Source organism: Numenius arquata, chromosome 4 (genome assembly GCF_964106895.1).
Source record: "Numenius arquata chromosome 4, bNumArq3.hap1.1, whole genome shotgun sequence".
Taxonomy (NCBI): domain Eukaryota; kingdom Metazoa; phylum Chordata; class Aves; order Charadriiformes; family Scolopacidae; genus Numenius; species Numenius arquata.
In genome coordinates this window covers 70,961,512-70,979,516 of record NC_133579.1, presented here as the reverse complement: position 1 = coordinate 70,979,516, position 18,005 = coordinate 70,961,512, and the positions used below count along the sequence as shown (strand labels likewise).

The 18,005-nt window shown below is 39.1% G+C and overlaps 1 protein-coding gene across 1 annotated transcript in view; it reads right to left on the bottom strand.

Moving 5' to 3' along the window:
- Positions 1–18,005, bottom strand: part of POU6F2 (POU class 6 homeobox 2) — a 321,130-nt gene that overhangs the window by 241,231 nt on the left and 61,894 nt on the right. The window lies entirely within an intron of this gene.

The window sequence follows — 18,005 nt, the reverse complement described above, 5'->3', positions numbered from 1 at the left end:
AATAAGAAAGGCCACTGAGCGTGTTCCCGGTGTTGCAACAGATCTCCCCATATGTATTTTACGACTCGCTAAGTAGTTAAACCAAATTGACTTTCTGGAAGACTGACAGATAGCCAGTCTTTGCTGCTTCTACCTCTATACAGAATCTTTTGTAATTAAAGGAATGAAACAGAACAGTAGTAAACCCCCCTCCTCCTACCGCTCACTTGAGAAATATCTATATTCAAAATGCCACAAATTCCATTACCCCATTGTTTTATACCAGCACCTGAGCTTCGCTGCATTTATACCAGATACAGCCAGTCTCTAGGCATTCTCGTGTCTCCCTCTAATTCATGTTGGAACCAAAGAGACCCTCTAATCAAGAAACAATCCAAGAAATAGTTGTAACTGTGTTAAAGCAGCTTTGTTTTGTCTGACCAGTTCTAGCTGCTATCTCTTAAGCCTTTACTTCCTCCAGACTGACTTTTTAAAGCTGCACCCAGTGCCACTTGTTTTTACTGAATTTTAACCGAATTTATTGTAACATATTCTGAATGACTGGGGAAGGGGGGCTTTCTGAAGTCACTCCTGGGTCAGATTGCACAGTTGAAACCCGCACACTCTTATCACTTCAAACACATTCAACATGGGCTGCCCACCTCCAAAAAAACACCTTTGCCATCTCCTAGAAATTGTGGTATGTCTTCCCCCCCACCAAAAAAAAAAAAAAAAAATAGCAGAAATGTAATATTGTCAAATAATTCCAGAATTCACTGAAATAATTCACAATTTGCAAAGTACAAGTGAGAGAATAACCTTCAGTGCCTGCTATCGTACCTGACTATTATCAGCACATGGTCTTTTCCTGTGTTCAGAGCTGTTAAACTTCCTCAGCAAAACTGAACAGGTCTGTACCTGTGTTTTTCAGGGATGTATGACTTGAATTCTGGTGTCAGAGCCTGGCTTTTTGGCACCAAAGGAAGCACTGACAGAGGCGTTTGCAAAACCATTGCTTTTTTTACAGTTTGCTCCTGCGTGTTCTTCTTGTCTCTGAGGGAAGAGCTGGTGAAAATCTTTTCAGGGGAGAGAGTGAGATATGCTGAATATGGTAATGATTTAAAAAATGCAAAAATTTTATTTCACAGCCACAGGTTTCATTATTTATTTAGTAGCTAGTTCAATAATTTCAATAATTCTACTAGGCCTGAACAACAGCTCCACTTCAAAAGAAAACCCACCCAGTTTTGTGAATGCTTTTGTGAGTGCAACTTCTTGAGTGTGTGCATGTGCTTGTCAGGGACTAATACCTTGTGTTACCCAGCTTTTGTTTAGCAGAATCTTATCCATGATTTAATGAGCTCTTTGTTGGGCAAGAATTTTCTAAGAGGAGATGCCACAGTCAGAGACGGAGTTCAAAAAGGAAAACAGTTGAATGGGAACACAAAAAGGCTGAATTGTATCTTCAGCAACACGTTTGTGCGTGCTTATTCACTTCCACTTACCCATGAAAACAATGCACCATCAACTCATGTAAACACCAAGCCAGAAACACACAGAATGACTCCAAGTGTCATTGCGCGAGAGCTTAAATAGGCTCTTACTTTACATAAGTGCATGCTCCTCCCAGCCTCTTTGCATATTAGTGCAGGCTTTCAGGAAAGATGCCTTCATGCACGTGGAAAACGCACAACTAATCACAGAATGATATGGGGTTTGAAGGGACCTCTGGAGATCATCTAGTCCAACCCCCCTGCCAAAGCAGGTCCACCCAGAGCAGGTTGCACAGGAACATGTCCAGGTGGGGTTTGAATGTCTCCAGAGATGGAGACTCCACCACCCTCTCTGGGCAGCCTCTTCCAGGGCTCTGACGCCCTCACAGGAAAGAAGCTCCTCCTCATGTTTAGGTGGAACTTCTTATGTTCAAGTTTGTGCCTGTTCCCTCTTGTCCTGTCACTGGGCACCACTGAAAAAACATGGATCCCATCCTCCTGACACCCACCCTTTAAGTATTTATAGGCATTGATCAGATCCCCCCTCAGCCTTCTCTTCTCCAGACTAAAAAGACCCAAGTCCCTCAGCCTTTCCTCGGAAGGGAGATGCTCCAGGCCCCTAATCACCTTCATAACCCTTTGCTGTACCCTCTCCAGCAGTTCCCTGTCCTTCTTGAACTGGGGAGCCCAGAACTGGACCCAGTGCTCCAGATGGGGCCTCCCCAGGGCAGAGCAGAGGGGGAGAATGACCTCCCTCGATCTGCTGGTCACACTCTTCCTGATGCACCCCAGGATGCCATTGGCCATTTGCCACTCCAGCTTTTTCCCCGATTAATTTTTAAATCAATATAACCGCTTCAGTTTTAATATTTATGCTTTAGAAACACACTATACTCGTGCCCATTGAGTGCAGTCCTCCTCCTCACAACTTTACCTGTCAACTTTCTATCACATGATGCTCTCTCTAAAGCCCCAGGTCATTCTTGCCACAGCAGCTTAGAGAGTGGTTCAGAAAGCAGCTGGGTACACAGCACAGCCAATCAATATAATTACTTGAGCAAAAATGAGGTTACCTTTCACTGTAACTTGTAGGAGGACAGGTAGAAAGATAAAATGCATCCATAATGCCTTAAACATAGCAGCTCCTCTATCTTAATTTATGGGAATACAGTTTCATTTCCTGGATCCTACTGTGAACACTTCCAATGGACTGCGCAACAGCTACAGTTTAAAATACTTTTTAAACAGAGACTTGTTGCTCAACGTGGGGACGCTTGGTTTGTTTGCTGGCACTGAGCATTAGCTTCCCTGCATGTATCCCTACAACTTCCACAGTTTGGGGTCTGAGAGCAGATGGAAAACCATTTACAGACCTTTAACAGTACTTGTTACTTGTGTTTGAGAAGAGGGTGCTTGCGTGCTTGAGAAGAGGGTCTGCAAGGACAACGTCCCCAGACACAGGGGATGCTCCAGAGCACCAAGGAAGGGGCTGAGTAAGGAAGATAGCAAGGAAGCTATGACAGATTCAACCATAGCTAAATGTATACTGAGGACCCTGTAACTTTGCAGTCACTCTTCTCTGTCCTCCCCAGGCACTACAGCATTTCAGGATCTGATCTTTAATGAATATAAATACCAGGGACTAACTTCACCGAGGTAGTGATACACACATAACAACCAGAGTCAGTATGAGCCCATACGCTTCTACTGAAAGAGATGATAATGAAAGAGGCCTGAGCTGCCCCACAAACCTGGTAAAAGCTTAGCAAGTAAATCCTGTCCTATTGGAAACCAAATTCTGTTCAGAATACAAGCCTTTTCAAGAGACCACTTGCAGTCACCAGTGGTACTGTGGACCTTGCACAACTACATTCACGCTGCCTTTTGCTCATAATTTGCCCTTCAACCTTTGCCACTCCTTAATGTTTTGACGAGAGCATCCTGCAAAGGAAGCATCTCCCCGTCTCCCCACTCAGTTTCAGAGGACACTGGTTTTGCAGTGGACAGCATGGAGCAGAGCAGAAGTGGATGCACAGAGAATCACACTGATGTGGAAACAGCCATAATTTCTCCACTAGAATAACTCAGCAGAAAGGAGCCAAATTTCTGAATATAGACAGGCCTTATGAATAAAGCAGGAAAGCCTTTTCAGTGAGAGGGAAAAAAAATGCTGTTTATTCTGGACATAACAGTCTGGCAGTTTAAACATCTGCAGCTGTTTAAATGCACACTCACTTCTCCTTATAAGTTCCCTAGAAATACTGCACACTACATTGATATATTATATACACAAAGGCATTTACATGTGTAGGAGAGCAAATTCCTTTGAGAAGTCACTCTGCACTGCAGCATAAATACCGTACCACTGAGGTGGAAGTTGTTAGCGTATCTTACCAGTAGGTCAGTCAGCAATTCCATCTGTCTTTTTGACAATTTGTTCACAGCTTCCCAATTCCCTGGTGGTTTCTCGTCCAGTGAAAACCCTTGGAACGCACCATGATTGCAGGTTACCTTTTCTTCAGTGTTGTGCAAAGGCAAGCCATAGAGCAGAGGGTTTCGTTTGGTTGGGTTTTTTTCCCCACGAGGCCAAATGCAGGTTCCTTCACAGTTCCTTCCCATCAGAACTGATAAATTCCTGATTCAAAATTCTGAGCAGCTCCAGCCGAGTCCCTCAACAGTGGCTCCTTTCTAAGAGAGGTTAAACAGCCTCACATCCCATTGGTTTCAATGGGAGATGAAGATGCCTGGCCCCCCCGTGTTACATGGTCCGTGTAGGGTTTGTGTACTGGAGGCTCTTTCAGGCGCAAGATACACTGATAGCACAATCCAGTCTTTTCATTTTTGTTAAATCAAAGAAGTCAGAAATAAGGAAAACAGTTTTACTCCATCCCGACTTCCTGTGCCTTTCCCTGCCAGCTCCTCATGTCCTTTGGTAGCAAAATGAGCTATGTAATGCCAAGAGAAGAGGTGGCAAGGCCCAGATGACATGAAAATAGTATGTACCACCAAAGAAATCCTCAGAGAAGTTTCATTCATGATATCCAATAGAGATGCCAAAAAAAGCTTGCTAAAGCACCAGTCTTATTTTCATTCCTGAAAAGCTAGGAGCCTGTACAAGCAAAGTGACTGCACATTTTAAACAGATTCAATATCCTTCTCAGGACTCCACTTCACTTAGGCAGCTGAAATTCCAAAGAGCTAAGTTCTGCCCTCAATCATCTTTGGGGGACCTACATTGAATTCAGTAAGACAGCAGATATGAAAATAAACACAGCTTTTGGCCCACCCATTTCAGTGAGGATTTTGAGCACAGCATGCCTAGGCAGACAGGCAGTTTACTTATTTTCTTTTCAGTTCTTTGTCCTCTACAGCAGTGTTCTCCAGCATGGGTTGTGCACACCTTAAAGGGGTGTGCAAGATAAGCCATTGGGGTGCACGAAGAAGTTTTTTTTGTACCCCAATAAAATTTAATGATATTTTTTAAATTGTGCTTATTTCATCTTTATCTCATCCTTGTTAAAAATCTATTTTGTGTACATTTTATGATGTAGATATTACTACTGCAGTACATAAATATCATTTATAAATAAATACACATATATTGGGGGTGCATGCTCAAAAGCTTGTTACTGGTAGAGGTTTACAATCAAAGAAGTTTGGTGACCACTGCTCTACAGGTGTTATTAGGGTATGCTTGAGAAGACTGTCACACCAAATCATTTTGCCAGGATTAATAAAATTGCTCTTCAAATGCTGTCTCTAGGAATGAGTACTTTTATCATTAACCAAAGCCCTACAAAAACAACAAACAAAAGAACTGCTTCTGTGGACACATCCCCTTCCTTTCTTTATCAGTCTCCAAAACACTGAACAACTGCCCCTCAATTCACTGAAAAAGTTATCATGAGTAGAATATATAATGCCATATTACAAGTCTGCAGAATGAAAAGGGGAAGGAAGAGACTGGAAATACATCCTCAGACAGCACCAATTACTACAGCTCTGGTTTCCAGAAGAAGATGGTCCACATCAGCTGCCCACATAAAATTGAACGGGATACAAAACAGGGCACAAAACACCCATGTGTCAAATGGAAGATATCGTGCAATATAATTTAAATACCATCTCTAGGTAACCCTATTGGTGTTGTACTGGTTTAGTCTATACTTAGATATGCCTACAGAAGCTGTTAAAATGATTACCTTTATATTGGTATTATCCTGAATTCAGCCTCCTAAATCCTTATCCAAACAAAACTTCCGAGGATGAAATCACCAGTGAGAAAAAAACCTAACGAGTCTGAGTGGGCCAAGATTTCACCTCTGGAGCTCTTGAACATCCCACTCTCAAAGGGGAAAGGGGAAGTGAATGCATTTTAAGGTTATATTAAAACAATGCCATTTAGCATAGCTCACTGTTCAAAATATTTGCTAAATAATAGCGTGTTGTTTTAAGCAAACTTTTTTTCTTTAAAAAAAGATTTTTAATGCTTCAGCAGTGTATTACTAAATAAAGTGACAAAATTATCTCAGAACTAACATAAACGTGCAATTTAAATGCCTTCTAATCACACAAATCAGCACAAGATTTTTGTACTTGTGCATGACCTTCTTCAAATTATCCCTCCATTTTGGCTGAATCAGAATGAGTGTGGGCTATTTGATAAAAAACACTAAGTGTGTGAAATGAGGGGCCCTCATCGCTTCTGCCAGGCTCCTCTTGACAGAATGATGATAGAAGCATCACATCCCTGGGAGAGTAAATGCAAACTGACAAGAGATGAGCCTTTAGATGTTGAATATAATCTTGAATTGTGCTTGAAGTGTCTTATTATCTTGTCTTTTGATGTCTGAAGGGGTGGCTCATTGTTAGAAAAAGGAAAGCCCTTGCACATCTTTGCCATCTTTAAAAATTGTTTGGCCTTTAACAACTGCTTTTCCAACTAATGTCCATTTCTCCTGACAATAAATATGGCAGGTCGTCAGCAAGTGACAAACAATTTACTTTACATGCCAAGCTTTTATGGGTTTTGAGAGCTCATGTGGAAGCATATTTTAAAAAGCAGTAGGAAATTAGCACCATTACAAATGTTAAGATGGCTGCGCATGTGTAGTTCACCGTGTGGTTATTCATTACTGCTACGTTTCTGCTTTAAAGTCCTGTCTTTCCTGTATTCAGACTGCTGTTAAAGTTCTTTATTTATCATTGACTAAAAATAGTCAATGAAAAATAAAGAGCAAGAAGCAATTTTCTTCTGCTCTAAAAAAAGCACTATTATAGATACAGTACACGGGTAATGCATAAAATCATATTTATTAATCATAAAAAAAATCAATATCACTAGTGGTATGGTAGAGTTTACCTGTACTGCAGACCCTCACAATCACATCACTGTTTTTTCCACCTTCAACCAGCTTGACTTTTTTTTTTTTTTCAAACTTAAAAGTTTAATGACGAATCAGATCAATATGATTCCTTAGCAACTAAATCACAGGCGCACTAGTTTTTCCTGTCACAGCACCAGTTTTGCGAAAGCAGTCAAGTTCTTTTTTCAGGTCTCCGTCACTCTGAGAATCCATAAGAATTCTCAAATGGATCATAAACTGTTACAGGGTTCAGGTTATTGTATCATTATAAAAACGTATTGATACAGTACAGATGACAAGACATGCAGCTCTTGTGCTAGTCTATTACAACCATCTGAATACCATAAGAAATATCAGATATAAACAAAATAAAACAGTCAGCAGTAAGCTGTCTTTTAAGGAACGCCTTTTTTTTTTTTTAAACTGTTTTAACTTGGTTTGAAATACAACAGTTATATGATCCCACAGAACAGTTATATGATCCCACAGAAAAGCGAATGCAAGACCAGAAGAATGGATTATTAAAAATAAATAACAAAAAGCCTGACCAGAGCCTAGAGATTTAACTTTTGTTTTTAATCACTGCATGAAAGGGCCTGATTCTGCTCCTTTTGATAGCATGGATGTTTTGCTCCTGAGTTTTCAGAGTATAAAATTAAAGACTCCCTCTGCCCCTCCATCTCCCTTCCACTACAGCCTCAGAAAGCCCCAGTGCCACTTTTAGGAGGACAGATGCCCAAAGCACACCAGTCTTTACACCAGATGGGGGTCTGCCACCACATGCAAGCTTGAAATATGTAAAGCGCTATTCAAAATACCCCAGCCATCATCTTACACAAATGAGATACCGGCGATGTGAGAGAGGCTCAGCCCCCAAACTCAATCCCTTTGAGGTCCAGGGTCACAAGCCGGAGTCCTGCAAATCCAAAGTTTCTCATTGACTAGGACATCTCATCTGAGTAAACCTTTGCATCATCTGGTCCCTCTTTTATTCATTGCCTCGTAAAAGCAAAAAGATGTGGGGGCTGGGGGAGAGTGAGCAGGACCAGCTGATTGAAAGATTTTTTTTTTTCTTTCTTTTTTTTTTTTTTTTTTGGTCAGCAACTGTTATGAGAAGGTTCACTGTGCTGTATCCATGCAGTTAAAATAAGGAGACTGAAAGCAATGCATCAAATCCCAGCAACTGAGCCACACAAGAGTTTCCTTCACACTCTTCATACCAGGGAAAAAAACGTAACAATTCAAACGACTTATGCAGGTGCTTTTCTTGTTGTATATTATCATTTAATTTACCGTGCTTATGAGAGTAAAGCATATTCAATTAGTAGAAAAAGAGATTTCTAAAAGTATTTTCATTTTCTGCTTTCTTCCAGTTGTAAATTTCATTTTTCCTTCCAAGAGATTTGTGACTTGCAGTCCCAAATATTTATGGTTTCAGGCAAGGAAGCATAAGAAAGGAGGAGAAATATCAAGCCTGTACATTTACAATCACCTTTGAGCTCATATATATTTGTCCAATTCCCCCTCCTCCCCTCCTTCTAACCACTATTGAGTTTCCTACTTATGTTTTTGTTTCAGTAATAACAAACATTTTGGGTACTTAATTATTTTTGAATGCTGAGTTACAATAATCCGCTCTACCTGTCCCATAAACACCCCCTAAAAACTTCTCTGCCTTTATGGAAGCTTTACAGCTTTACATTGGTACCGACACGCCGTCTCTGCCCTGCAGCAGGTTAGATGCCGTTCCTGCCACAGCTACTGCCTGTTTCCCCACAGCAAAACAGCAGCGGTGGAGTCGCAGAGCCTTTGCAAGACGTACGCATACCTACACAGCGTAACAGAAACCCACCGTAACCCTGGGACTGGCTCAATAATTCATCTTTTGTTAAATATGAAGGCAGCATAATTATAGAGCGGTTGCTCCCTCCTGTCGGCATGTTTGCTCAGCTGATTTTTAGCTCCAGAACATGAAAAGCTGTAGAGGAGTGAACCATGTTAGAGAGGTGGAGGCCACGGACTGGCATGCAAGTATTTGATAGGATGAATGCCCTGTTGAAATCTCTCGTCTTCCTGTGCACGTGTTTGACCGTCACCTGAGATCTGTCAGAATCTGGCCTCATGTTTATTCAAATCACTGAGCAAACATGACACCTCTACACCCTGTGAATAAATCCTAATTGTATGCAAAAGAAAATACAAAAACTGCCCCGTTATTGTATTTGCTCAAGAGATTAGACTGAATTCAAATGATCTTTCTGCCTTTCCAGTTAATACTGTGCTACCTCAAGAAATAATTACACATACTTAATAGTACAATATATTAAAGCATGCCTTAAGGTATATTTACCGAAAAGCAATTCTGGCTTCTTGATTAAACACAGGTTTTAGATCATCCTCTTCAAGGAACAAACCCCTCCAAACGCTAAGCTTCAAACAAAGCACAGAAACCTAAAGCAGACCTCGATGGCACGGAGGCAAAATGCACTTGAGTAGACCCAAGCAACTGCCCACGCACAGCTGTATACGCTTCCAGCTGTGCACACACACCAATGAGCAGAAGAAGAGAGGGGAATGGCTCCACACCGGGACGTAAGGAAGGCGAGGAGCAGAAAGGAAAGGTGGCACTTACGTTTTTACTGACCCTGTACTTTTCAAGCCTTGGTGAGAATAACAACCTGGGCTGTGTGTCCAGCACATTCTGGGAGAGGACTTCCTTTAGCTTATCAACTGACTGCTAACAATTCTTTATTCAACAACTTAAAAACGTGATTAAAAAGCAAGACAATGTCAGATGGGAGACTGAGCTAGAAAATTAAAATGACTTAATAGAATCTCTATTGGTCACCAAGCCACACAACCACCATCTGAACTGAAAAGCATAAAGACGTTTTTAAAAGCTAGTATTAATGCTAGCTTTTATAAGCTCCATGCTAGTCTTCAAAAAAGTAATCTAATGATAGTTTGCTGTAGCAAATACTGTTCTCAATATACAAAAATCTTTATTTCTTATTTGTGTAACATTCAAACCTTCGGAGTAACATGGAACTGTTTTAGGACTCTTTTATTGCATTAAAATAATATACATCATATTCCACACTGGCTGATAATTTTTTTATATATTAAGAAATATCTCTATTTAACTTCTATAATCACTTTCAAGTAGCACGATTGCTCTGTTTTCTGAAATGTAACAATATTCCTTAAGACAACTTTTAAGCTGTTCAGGAATTAAAATGATGGTTTACCTTTCTGAAAAGAAAGGACATCTGATAAGAAAAACAAAACTCCAGCTCTCCCAACAACTCTTCTTGTGCATTCTAAAATAAAAACAGACATCCAAACTACTTTAAGGAATAGACAAGCAATAGTTTAGTGTTAAACAAACACGTTTTAGAGTGGCAGAGGCGTGGGTTGTGCATTGGTTTGGTAGATGTAGATATCCCTGGAATATCTAGAGAACAAACCCAATTTCAAGTCTCTCTGAAAACAGCAGGTTTTATTTAGCCAGGCGGGATGAGGTACTATTCTTCTCTAGATGACCTCTGCTTTCAAAGTAAAAGGGCTTAGTCCTGCTTCCCAGAGCATCAAAGCAGTATCACAACATAAAGCAGGACATGTCACAATACAAATCTTCCTTTGTTTCATACTGATATTGATTTTGATTTTTATGCAGTGAAAAAAGATAAAAATGAGACTTTACGCTAACAAATATCAAACCATTTCCATAACAAAATAATATTCCCATTGAAACCCACAAATTATGACACACTTAATTTTATTCTGCTCTTGCTCCTGTTCAGCATTAATTTTCTCATTTTGTTGTCATTTTAATGTAACTTCTACCACTGAGCTCATCAGAAATTATTTTGTAACTAGCAAAATAATGTCATTTTGGTAGTACTAGTTGCAGCCATATAAAAAAATAATCGGAAAATAAACCATTAATTGAAGAAATATTAATATCCTGAATATGCAGTTAAATCAAAGTATAAAAAGCCACAAAGCCGATCCTTCCATCCTCTGATCATCTCTCCCCAAAGAAAGGGACCACAGGTGATGGATGCAACAGAAGAAACAGCTTCCCAAGAAATAAGAATTAAAACAAAGAAGAACCCACAAATGTCAGAAAGAACAAAACCTAGGAAGGCAACACAACAAGGAAAACCAAGCGCTACATAGGATATTAAAGAGAAAAATGATCCACAGGAGAATGGCAACTGTTACTATGAGCTTCCTACAGCTACCTCTGCCTTTGGATATTTTTAAAAAATTTATTAACCTGACAGCAGGAAACTTTATACAGATTGCCCCCTGACAGGGTGCCAGCTTGGTATAAGCACTTGCTATCTCTTTGTTTAGCATAAGGAAATCAAGAGAGGTGTTAAGTGGTGCCATGTGCACATTTGGGCAAATCCAACTTCGCCTCCATCTGCTTCACCTGCACATTTCTATGGAGAGCTTGCTTAATCGTGTGAAGTCCAATAGAAACATCCACTTCTCCTTCCTTCTTTTCCACGTTTGCTTCCTTTTTAATGTGCAAGTGTCTGATCTATTATTAATCTCAAAACACAAACCGGCAAGGATCTCAATCAAAGAAAGTAACAGTTCTTTCACAAATTACCTGTTTACTGTCTAGTAGCCAGCAACTCCCCTTTGAAACAGCCAGCCATTAATGTTGCTTTTAAACAAGTTTGTTTGTTGTTATTTTTGTAACTTCAAAGACCGGGAGAAGAAAGATTAACTAATTAAAAATGAACTATTTGTCATTCAGTCATACCAATTACATACTAGGATTTCATTCTTTTTTTTCCTTCTGCCTCTAAGGTTAGTTATTCTGCATATAAATACAGAAAAATCAGACTTCAAGCCTAATTTAAGAAACAAATAAGATACACTTAGCTCAAAAATATTTAGCAAAGAAGTAATTAGAAATTCATGAGAACAAACAGAATTGTGTTTAAAAAAAAACCCCACAATTATCTTTCACCATACTCAAAATAGCTTTTGTTGTTTGTTTTGCTTTTCTTAAATAGGCTGTCTTTGCCACAATTCAGGCACAGCAGTAAGAGACTGATTTATTTCCATACAACCAAGGGAATTTATAAGTGGGGCTGCAATATTTGCCCTTTGTCACCCCAATATTGCTTTCTTCGAAGGTTAAAGGAGTAAGACTCCAGTCTCCTCAGAATTGGAATATACGTGCTAGCGTCAGTACCACCACTGCCTGAGCTACCTGCGATACCTAGGCACAGCAGGAACGCTGAGCTGAGGATGGATTTTCTATCTTACCATTGCATCCTGCTTTGTGTTTAAATAGTCATAACATCTTTTTTGGCTTTAATGGGCATTTACTCCCTATTCAAAAGTGCATCCCCCACTGACTTCAGTAAGAGCTCTGCCAAGGAATCCAACAATAACATTATTCAGAGTAGTTATTTAAGTCCCTAACTGCTTGCAAACACCTATTTTAAAATGCTCCCGTCGAACATATCCTTCATAAATAACAATCAATCACACAGCCAGATCTTCAAATTCTTTGAAAACTTATTCGTTAATTGAGCAAGACTGCATTTTAGAAAATGAATTTACAAGCCTGTATAATGACCTGCTTCTGTAAACGTGCCAGCCATTAGCGTTCCTCATTCACCCAGTCTCTGTGATGAAATGATGCTCCTAGTAAAACCATGCTCCTAACTTGCTTTAATAAAAGTATCACACACCCAAGCACTAGCAGGATCAGTCCTATGGCCCTTACGGGTAGCATGGAAAAACGATAGTGTCTCAGAACAAAGCAACCCACAACGTGGAAATTACTGAATAATATTATGTGAAGAGACAGGAATCTTTATATGCAGATTACACATATTTCAAATGTTTGCTGCAACTAAAAGGCGGCTCTTGTTTTAATATTGAGACCATTTGGGCCGGGAACTTCCCTATCAGAATAGAAACATTCACTAGAGCTTTAAAATGCAGCAAGAGTGACAAACACACTCTGCTTTCTTTCACTGAAATTACCAAACCTTATCAAAGTTTTCCTGATGGGCAGATCTTATAGGCCTTTAAAATTTGAAGATAACCAAAACACTGAGTATCATCCTTAAATACACTGATGAAAGGAAAGCTCTTCGTCTGAAGGCCTTTTTTTCCCCCCACAGGCTGGATACGCTGTTAATGATGATAATGTGAGCCTCCTCACAGCAACCTGGCAATGACCTCTGCTCTGACCTGCAGAGACCACTGTCTCAAGAGGTAAAAGACAATTTAGTCCTTTATCCTTTGTAACTGAAATGACTCCAGTGCCATAAATTCTCATCAACTCGGATTTAAAATTAAAAAAATAGGAAAAATGTATGTTTCCTTAAAGAGCAATACAAGAGATCTACTAACAAAACGCCATCAGCTAGAAACAACTTCCGCCCCATTCTGCTACAGCACGTATGTGTATGCTTCTATAGAAAGATGCATGTGGTTTTGTAACAGGGGTGAAAATATAGGAAAGGAAAACAAAATCCCAAAGCCAATGCAAGGGTTTGAGAATCAACACTTGCTTATGGAAACGCGTGCAGATTCATTTAACTCGCAAATCGCTGCTCCGTATTTCAAGCACACACAGCATTATGAAAAAAGCAAAAAAACTCTGGTAGTGAACCAAATGAAACCACAGTCTTCAGATCCAGCACACAAAACCTAAGATTTAATTTCACTGGAACAAAACCTTGCCAACAAAAAAGAAAAATAGGCTAGCCGTCAATTTTTTACTGTCCTGCAATTATTAAACAGGAAACACTTGTGCTCCACAATTATAGGCTTGGTCTTGCACTCACTAAAGACTTAGAGCTTTATTTATTTCAGTAAGTTTGATGTGTAGAGCTACAGGCTCGATCTCAAAAAGCAACTTTTTATAATAGAACAAAATTACCTTAACGGGCAGGTGCATTGCCAGCTTTCTTTTTACCATCATCTAATTATGTCACAAATTACCTTCAACTAAGGATGAATTATGGACTGGATCTAACTCCAGGAAAGCCAGCCTCAGTCCACAGGGCCTTTTGGTGCTTGGATTAGCCACTTCTTTCCTGGGATTTTTACTTTATGCACAGTATATCCCTGATGTCTATACCAACTTCTGAAGCTCAACAGTTTTAACATTACAAAGCTGAACATGCAAGGTTTTTTTTTTCTTACTAAGATTGTTTCAGACCAATACTTCATAACTTGTTCTACTCTTCTTTAAACATATTGTATAAACTGGCAACTAGGATTAATTAATTTAGGGTCAAATCCCAATGTGTTTATTCAAGTGAAGCTACTACTTGGTATTAACAAAAGCTTCCTCTAGTAAAAGCTGTGGCATTTGTCCGGAGTTACTATTTTGAAGCCTATTGCAGAGTAAGACAAGTTGATCTGAAAATGACACCAGTAGCAACGTCAGCCGTCAGACTCAGTTTCTCTGTTCCTTAACTATACCATATTATTAAAATAGGAGATACTGTTTCATAAATCGTTTAAAGAGTAAAAGAATAAAAAATTTTAATACACCATAAGACCTCTTGCAAAGCAATTTCGCTCAGCAAAACTGGGATTTCTGTTACTGAAACACTGCAGCTGCGGTCACTGCACACTTCAAAACTACTTCTGAGCTAATGTGTTTCCGGATAGAGTCCTTTACCAACATTTTGCACTTCAGAAAGTATTTTTCACCTTTTTTTTTTTTTTACTTTTTTGTTTCACGTGATTTCAGCCTCAAATTTCTTTTGCACGTAGGTATGCAGATTCCCAAGAGTCCACTGGTATAAGCACACAAGCAGAATATAGCAGATGCAAACCCCCAGACTACAGGACAGCCTCTTCTTTAAAAAAAGAACAAAACACAAAACCAAAAAAACACAACAAAACAACCCACTGAAAAACCCCCACAACAAAAACCTAACAAAAACCAGCCGCCCCCACCACCAAGAGAAAGCAAGCAGGCAAACAACAAGCAAGCACAACCCCTCTAATCACAGCTGCTCCTGTCATCCCTCACAGGTAACAACTGCCCCGCAGTGACAAAGTGCATCTTCCCAGACACCTGTGCACCAGTTTCAGGTGGGAGCTATCGTAGATCATCAGAAACTGATCCCAGCTCATACTGGTATTTCTGAGACCCAAGGAGCTGCAGCATTCACCTACTTGATCACTGATAGCAAAGCACCCAGAAGAGAAACAAAAGTTTTACTACGTATCTTCTTAAGTCAAAAATGAGTATAATTAATTGTATTCCTGCCTTTTCCTCACCTGCAGCAGGGATTGCTGTTAAAGAAGTGCCATTTTTATGATTGTGCTATCTGCTACCAAAATCAAAAAGCAAATACCCACTGTTTCTATCATACACAGTGAAATAGGGAAACAAGGAAGTTTGAGAAAAAGAGGTGGAGTTTAGGAGAAGGTACAGGTGAGCAATGCAGAAATAAACCCATCCATCAAAAGAAGCTAAGCAGAACTTGTCCGGTGAGAAAGAAGAAAGCTCTTCCCATCTAATCATTCAACTCAGTTCATCTATCTGAAAATAAGACACGTAAAATATTGCTAAAAATCAACAAGACACTCAAATGCTGGTCATTCATTCCAACTCAATCAGTATGTGATTTTCACAAATTTTTCAAAAAACGTGAAAGCAGCAGTGTAGAAAAACTTTCTTCCCTATGGACCTGTCTCCTCCCCTTGACTTTCTAAAACGCTCCTCCCTCTCCTGCTTCACAGATTTTGGGCAAATTTTCACACAGTGTGCATTAAATGTTATATTGTGAAAAGATAATAATTATTATCTCTGATCACATGAAAGAAAATTGGAGGAGAAAGTTGTCAGATGCTGTCTGCCATCACGTGTCAATAAGTCTACCAATAATTTAATTTTATGTCAGAAACTAAAAAGAAAGGCCCAAAGTATACATTCCTAACATGCTATTCATACCATTAAACAAAGAAGCAGCTAGAGAATAACGCTCCATATTTGTGCATCGTATTTATGTATCAAAGCTTTAAACAAAACTACACTTAATTATTTTAAATGTTTACTGCAAATCTATCTTAAGGGATGCATCCGTGACGTAAAGGCTAACCATCTTTATTTAAAATTTGCTCAGTTTGATCCTCAAACATATCAAAAGAGCCCCATTGTCCTTTATGTTCTCAAAGTTACCAAAATTAACCAACAAGGTCTGCTGCTAAAAGATCTGTAACATCTGTCATAATTGTAACAGAACCTCGATAAATGGTACATAAGTTCACACTGAGGCAGCTGAACTATTTCACCTACTTATGTTTACTTGGGAACACCTTTTTAGCAGTGTAAGAATCAGGCTAGAAAACCTCTTACACTCACCAATAGAAACAGCACAATATATTAATTTGTAGCTTTTTCCTTAGTGCTTTTAGGGACATAAATTATATTTGCAATTCAGAAGGAGACAAGATATTGTTGCACATCATTTCTATAACCCACACGGCAACTCTAATCGAAGTGTCTGTGTGTATTTCACTATCACTCTACAGCATCCAAGTGACAATGGCTCAGAAAAACATCATGCCTTTTATTACAAGACCTGCCTGATCTAAAACCAAACAGACATTTCACTATCCTCAAATTAAAAGTCTGGGGTTTTTTTTGTTTTGTATATGCCTTGCTATATTTAATAGATGCACCCTAAACATTTGAGCACATAAAATACATAAACACAGCTGAAGATATTTATACGACTCTAGACAACTAACAGCCCTCTGAATTTTAGACATTACAGTTCTTTCCTGGATGAAATGGACTAAAACAATTATTATATGCTTTTTGAACATTCAAACTACTAATGGAAATTATGCTTTCCATGGAAACAAAGATTACTAAGAGGGTGCTTAAAAATGGATGTGATATTCAGTAATGGTCATTACTGTAATCCAGAAATTAAATTTTAGGATTTTTAAACTATTATTTTCCCATCTCTGTAGGAAGTTGTTTAGTAAAACATTTTGTGCTATATCTTTTAGTAAGGGGTAAAGATCTTTTAAAAAGAAAATCGCATGTATTCTTTTGTTTGAAAAAAAAAATCTTGCAGCTCTTACTATAGCTGGAATACTGAAATCTGAACACTGCTGCAGATTTCCTTACAGATTATGAAATCAAAACTTGAATCTTAGAAAATGGGCTCTTACTCTCTCTCCCTTAAAGCTGCATTGCCATTAAACAAAATATTTTTCCCTTCAACTTCCACCTCCAGGATCATGTAAAATAAAGAAATGGAAACAGAGCATTAAGATTTGTCTGAAGTCACAAATGGAAATAATTAAAAGGAACTCCTTGAGGAGAGCAGTCCCTCTAAACCCCAAATGTCACTCTGTACCATACAGTGCTGCTCCAGCTCAGACATCTATCAGCATCTATCACTCAAGCACGCGCCTCAACAACTCCGCTCCCTTTTCTGATTAGAGATCAGAGTTGCTTGAGTTGGCTTACAGGGTGTCATCCGTTTGAATGACAGATGTCTGTGTTGGAGTGCCACTCTGGCTGCTATTGTTTTGCTTGTGAAAGGTTACACTTATCTGGCACAATTTAGACTATTTAAAAATAACCAAAGATTCATAAAGTAGTTTCTCTTGGCATAGGCTTTAGAAGAAATATTTCATTTCTAATTTAAATTCCAAAACCATTAGCTCCATGTGCAGTACCCTTGGTAGCCTTTGTTTATTCACTACAGAGTGTTTCCTATGGGAATGTTTCGGGTCTCTTCAGCAGCTTTATCTTTACCATATAAAATGACAACTTTTCAGTTTAATCCAGCTTTAGAAAAAGCTGGTAGCATGAGACACATCAGCACCTAACGCAATAAACATTAACGAACTACTTCAAGAAAATTACCCCCCCCCATTTTTTTTTTTTTTTATATATTAGAGACCAGGGATGGAAAGAAAACATAAAATGTCTGCAACGTGCATAAAATAAGTTCACTGTTGACAAAAGTTTTCAGGGCTGACGCTGTCATTCTGGTAACCAGTTGCAATGGAAGCAGAGGGCTGTACAGCTGCACGCTCCAACCTACTCTTTCGTACTTACAAGAAAATTGAGCGAACCACAAAAAAAAAAAAAAAAAAAAAGAACGGAGGGAGATTGCTCTTCCGGACAACATGGTAG